Genomic DNA, 6592 nt, shown 5'->3' on the forward strand with positions numbered 1-6592 from the left:
GGAAGAGGAAGAAGAAGAAGAAGAAGAAGAAGAAGAAGAAGAAGAAGAAGAAGAAGAAGAAGAAGAAGAAGAAGAAGAAGAAGAAGAAGAAAAGATACTTTCAAGGCAATGTACCACATTTATCTTAATATTGTTATATATCTTCACCATTTACCATGGATAAAACTATGATACAGGCTTTATATTTTATATTTTTATCCCTTTTAGTATACCAATAGCAATGATTTTTAATGTTTCCCTTTAACCTCACCCCCATGAGTCCCCACTGGGTGTTAGTCTCAGGACCCAAAATCTAAGGCTGCTTAAGTTCCTCAAGTAAAATAGCATCACATTTGTGTAGCATCTATGACATGCCACTAAAAAGAAGAAACATAGAAACAAAACTGCTGTGGTGTAGGATAGACAATGTAAAACAAAGTGCACCTTGATTTAGTACAATGGCCTTACATGTTTTATACATTCTTTGGTCTATTAGTCTGGATTCCAGCCTATATATGCAATAATTAACTTTATAAGGTCTTAAAAATGAATAAATGAATCTGAAAAAAATCTACAGTGATGTTGCCACACATGCCAACAACAGATACCACAGGATCCCCCCTTTGTCTCACACACTTGGTGAGGACAGCGGGACACAGGGCCTCTGCAGAGAGGGGGAAGCTGCAGCTCATGGACCAAGCCTAGAACAGAGACTCTCCTAGGAGAGCCATGAAAAATGAAATGTCCATTAAAATTTGCAGATGCAGGTTTTACACTAGAAAATCTTTCTTTAGATCAGTTCCTAGGTATCACTTTAGGGAATTTCAAAACAAAGAATTAATTACTTCCTCACCTGATGTTTTTTTCTCATGGATGGTTGCATGATTTTATGCATGTAACAAAAACACTGAGCTACTTTTTTTTTCTTTTCAAAGTTTTATTGATAAACATATAGCAATGAGACAGTTTCAAATCAAATCGAAAGTACGGTTTCAGCAAATAATACACTGCATATATTCTTCTTAGTGGTTAATTGCTGTACAAGATGCAGACTTGTGATCCTACTTACAAACACCATTAGAAAAAATCATTCTATTCATTAAGAGAATGCAACTATATATCTATCCCAACCACTTTCAATACACAGATACAAAATGGACATTCATAGTTATACCCCATTTTTTTTAAGTTCCGTTATTGAATATTATAGGTGTGTAAACTCAGCAAAATATTCTAAAAGAGTCCAGTAGCCCATAATAGCATTGGGTCTTCTGTTTAACTGGCAATGTCAGAAATTATTGACCTGAGTCCCCCACAGCTCAACATAACAACATGGCTTTACTTTCTATATTTCATCTTCATACTTTTCTACTGGATGGTTATTACCAAGGTAAAGCAGGACCTGTGCAACAAGAGTTGTAGCTTTTTGATCTGAGAAGGTCAGTGAAATGCCCTCAGGATTTATGCTGACTGAGCTACTTTTAAAAAGGGGAACATTGTGGTATATGAGTTACATCTCACTTTTTAAGAAACAAATTAATAGATCATAATAGAAATGATATTCCCATTGCAGGCTATTCTACTCCACAGTCTCTATAGATTTCTCTATTCTAGACAATTAATAAGTGGACACTTTATGTAAGTGGATATTTGCAACAATGTGTATGCAATCTTTATGTCACTGAGCTGTGTGTGTGTGTGTGTGTGTGTGTGTGTGTGTCTTTGTCTGTTTCTAAGACAGAGTCTTGCTGTGTATTTAGGATAGCCTTAGGCTCAATGTGTCACCCAGGCCAGCCTTGAGTTTATAGCAATACTTCTACCTCACCCTCCCATGTGCTGGATGTGTCTGTCACCACACCTGGCACTCTAAGCATGTTTTCAAGCTTTATTCATGATGTAGGATAAGTCTGTACTTCTTCATTTTATGGCTGAGCAATAAGCTGAAGATAAGGTACAAAAGCATATGCAGTATGAACACTCTGCCTACCCCTATGTCTTCAAGATTTCCACCTCCTTCCTCTTGAAGCAGATTTAGTATTTCTATTTTAATATTTGTATATTTTATCTATTTTTACTTTAGCTTAGTACATGGTGATATATACATGGGTCTAGTTTTAATCTTCAGCATGTAAAGAACCAGTTTTTGCAGCACCATTTGTTAAAGAGGCTGTCTTTCTTCTAGTGAATATCTTTGGCCCATTTGTCAAATATAAGGTTGTTGAATGAATTTTTAGTTTTGTCTGCATCTTCTAATCTGTTCCACTGATCCTCAAATCTGTTTTCTTGTGTTTGTTTAGTTTTGGTTTTTGCTAGTACCACATTGATTTTAGTACAGTAGTTTTGTAGTATAATTGCAAGTCAGAGATTGTGATGCCTCCTGCCTTTCTTTTGCTTCCCAGGACTGCTTTTGCTATTCTAGGTCTCTTCTGGTTCCAAATGAACTAAAGAATGTTTTCTATAGATCTGTGAGGCATACTAACGACATTTTGATCAGGACTGCATTAAATCTGTATAAGTTTGGGGAGTTTGGCCATTTTCATAATGTTAGTTCTTCCTCTCTATGAGCAAGATATTTACATTACCACTTTCTATTAGTTCATTGAAAAGAATAGTGCTTAATTGTTTGACTAATTTTGCATTCCTCTATCTGGCAATCTGAGCAACTACTTTGAAGATAATAATATGCAATATGATAACTTTGTTCATTTAATATCACCTTGTTTTTAAATTCTGTATCTTTTCTCTCAAAAATAAGAAAAAATATATATGTATGTATATTTCAGCTAAAAAAAGAAAAGAGGAAGAGAAAGAGGAAGAGGAAGAAGAGGAAGAGGAAGAGGAAGAGGAAGAGGAAGAGGAAGAAGAAGAAGAAGAAGAAGAAGAAAGAAGAAGAAGAAGAAGACAATGACAACCCAGGATGAAGCAGAAATGATTTGATGTCAAAACAGGGGCAAGAGTCAGACATACAGCAGAAGCAACACTATTCAATGTATATGTAATCATAATTTCAAAAGAAGAATAGACAGTGGAAGAGAAATAATAATATTTGAGGAGGTGATGGCTGGCAATTCCCTTATGTGCCCAATGTGAATAGAAGAAAAACTAAACCTAGAATCACCATGTAAATTACATGGTTAATAAATATAAACTGTGGCAAGGATGAATGTGATTAAATTTAGACCAGAACTATGTTCCAGTGCCATGTGAATAATCAATTACCTATTAAATTTCCATTCTGTCTCAATAAAAAGTCATGTCTAAATTACTTACAATACCTGACACAGCATAACTACTGTGATAATTGTTATGCTTTAGTGTTTAGGAAATAATGACAAGAAAAAGATGTTTGCTCAGGTTCAGTACAGGCTCAAATTTTTTCTCAAATAACATTGCTCTGTGTTGGTTATATGCTCAAATGGGGAACCTGCAGAACCAGAGGGCTCACAGCATTGTATTACACAGCCCGGGTGTCTGTCCTTCCAATCATAGGAGGGTAAAGAGCAAGAAAGAAGATACCTGAGTCATATTATTCCTTCTCTATTGAATATCTTTTTCTTCTTAACCTTCTGTTTGTAATACAAATAAAACTGAAATGTGATTTTGGTTAAAGAGAAACTGAAATAAACTGCCACCTTTTATGTTGCTTTCTAACCCTATTTGGATTAATGTGTTTCTTACTGTCAGGTGAGGGGAGAAGGCCTCTGTCTGTACATATAATCAAAATTCCATGCAGGATTCCTAGAGAATTGGACACTTGCTCTTTCTCTGTGGCTTCTTCTAAGATATGAGTGGGAGAAAAATCTAACCAATGTTTTGCCTAATGTTTTTTCTGACAATGGGGTATCCTTGTTAAAATAGTCATCATGAACAAAATAATAAAATGAAATTTAACTTGAAATTACATGATACAAGAGCAAAATAGTCATGAAGACATCATCTTGTAAAGAATCTCATCTAGAAATGGAGGACTTCTCTGCGAAAGTTCCCTTCCTTTAACTGCTTGTAAGTACCAATGTGATCTGTAGTAGCAAAACATCATCATGATTTTCTAAAATTTTTTACAATATTTTGTTCAACAGAAATATGGTACTAAAAACAAATATGCAAAATAAAATGTCACTGCTGGCCCTCCCGGGGTCTCAAGTACAATTTGGTGACTTCAGTGTAGCTCTATACAGCATCATTGGGAAGAGCATCCACTACCAACTCTGTCATTTAAAATAATCTGAGTATGGGGCTGGAGAGATGGCTCAGTGGTCTAAAGCACCTGCTTAGAACAAGCTTGGCAAGGCATCAGGGACCACGGTTCAATCCCCCAGCACCACATGCCAGCCAGCCCTGCCCCCTGGTGGGCTGAGCTGGCCACACACACACACACACACACACACACACACACACACACACACCTCTCTCTCTCTCTCTCTCTCTCTCTCTCTCTCTCTCTCTCTCTCTCTCTCTCAAATAAATAAAAATAAAATTAAAAAAAAAATAAAAATAAAAAAATAAAATAAAATAATCTGAGTAGAAAATTAAGTACTTGTAACAAGTGCAACAAATATGTGTTTTAAAATTGTATATTTATGGGAAAAGGATATAATTCAGTGGTATAAGCACCTGCCTAGCAAGTGCAAGGTCCTGAGTTCGATCCTTGCTACCAAAAAATTAGACAGATAGATAGATAGATATAGAGATAGAGATTTTTTTTTCGGTGTGGTATCAGGGATCAAATTTAGGACCTTGCATGTGCTAGGCAAGCCCTTACTCCACTGAGCTATCTCCTCAGCCCAAAATTTGTATATTTTAAAAATTTCATATTTTAATAAAATTTATCATTTGAAGAAACAGAATTGCAAGCAAATAAAAACTCACGGAACTATTGTGTGATATCAATGGTCAAAGTAAAAGTTGAAAAGATACTTTGGCCTCTTTAATCTCTAACTTCTAAGAAAGAATGATTTTATGAGTAGCCTGAATAAACAACCTTATATATTAATTATCTTTTTATCATTGAAAAAAAAACCAAAAAACATCTTTCTGGAAGAATGGCTCATGGAGGCTCACAGTTTTGGGTATCTCTGTCCACGGCTGGCTGGTCCCACCACTTTGTGCCTGCAGTGAGAAGAAATGTCTGCCGAGAAGGGCACAGTGGAGGGAAGCTGCTCAGCTTCTGGCAGTCAGGAAGCAGAGAAAGACAACAAACGGCCAGGAACAAAACATATCCTCCTAGTAAACTCTAAGTGATCTCCTCCAACTACGCCCTGCTTCCTGGACACACCCAGTCCAGTGACCGGCCTCTGCTGGCCGGCCCCCACCTCCTAGCATGGCACTTAGCTATTGCATCCCCACGAGTCAAACATCATTCAGAAGCCTTGCTTATAAGCATGAGGCTTTGAGGAGACATCCAGGTATAACTGTAGCACTGAACTTCTAGAACTTTTCAGCCCATTCAGCTGAAAACTGTAAATTCAGGGACTGGAAAGATAGCTCTGTAGTCTAAGGGCCTGCCTGGCAAGTACAAGGTTCACTGGGGAGGATGAGTCAGAGTTGCATGGCAAGACCCTGTAAAAGAGAGAGAGAGAGAGAGAGAGAGAGAGAGAGAGAGAGAGAGAGAGAGGAAGAAGAAGGAGGAGGAGGAGGAGGAGGAAGAGGAGAAGAAGGAGGAGGAGGAGAGAAGAGAAGAGAAGAGAAGAGAAGAGAAGAGAAGAGAAGAGAAGAGAAGAGAAGAGAAGAGAAGAGAAGAGAAGAGAAGAGAAGAGAAGAGAAGAGAAGAGAGTAAATTCGCCAGTGGGTTAACCCATTGAGGAGATTAGACCTCCATGACCCAGTCATTTTTCAGAAGCCCTACCTCTTGTGGTTTGTTGTTGTTGTTGTTGTTGTTGTTTGGTTTTTGGTTTTTTTTTTTTCGGAACCGGGGATTGAACTCAGATCCTTATGTTTGCCAGTCAAGTGCTTATCCTACTGAGCCATCTCTCTGGCCCCTCTTGTGGGTTTTGAGGGATACTTTTGATTCAAATCATGACACCATTCATCATGATTTGAGAAGCAAGTGACATGACACCTCAAAACCTCCATCCAGTGATCACTCCCCAAATTCCTCCTTTGGCGTAGTTACCAGTGGGGCTTCCAGGTGCTAAGTGAGCATGCACTTGTGTGTGCAAATCCTTTCTAGATTCAGGATGAAGGAATCTAGCAGCACCATCAGTGCCTGGTTCACTTTTCTCATTGCTGGAACTCAATACCTGACCCCAATAAATTAGAGGAGGAGAGCTTTCTTGTGGCTCACTTCTTTGGGAGGTTTTAGTGCATAACCAGGTAGCTCCAGAGCAGAAGCAGCCTGGGGGAAGGGCCTGCCTCGGAGAAAGCCGTGGATGTCCAGGAAGGGACACACTCAGTCCAGCGACCAGCCTCTTCTGGTCAGCCCCATCTCCTAGCATGGCACTTAGCTGTTGCACTCCCACAAGTCAACCATCACTCAGAAGCCTTTCTTATGAACTTAAGGCCTTGAGGAGACATCCAAATATAACTGTAGGGGTTGGGGAGATGGCTCAGTGGAATAAGCGCTTCCCTGGCAAGTGCAAGGTTCGGAGTTCAATTCCCAGCTCCACAAAAAAAA

This window comes from Octodon degus, unplaced genomic scaffold (assembly GCF_000260255.1).
Source record: "Octodon degus isolate 3935 unplaced genomic scaffold, OctDeg1.0 scaffold00013, whole genome shotgun sequence".
Lineage (NCBI taxonomy): Eukaryota > Metazoa > Chordata > Mammalia > Rodentia > Octodontidae > Octodon > Octodon degus.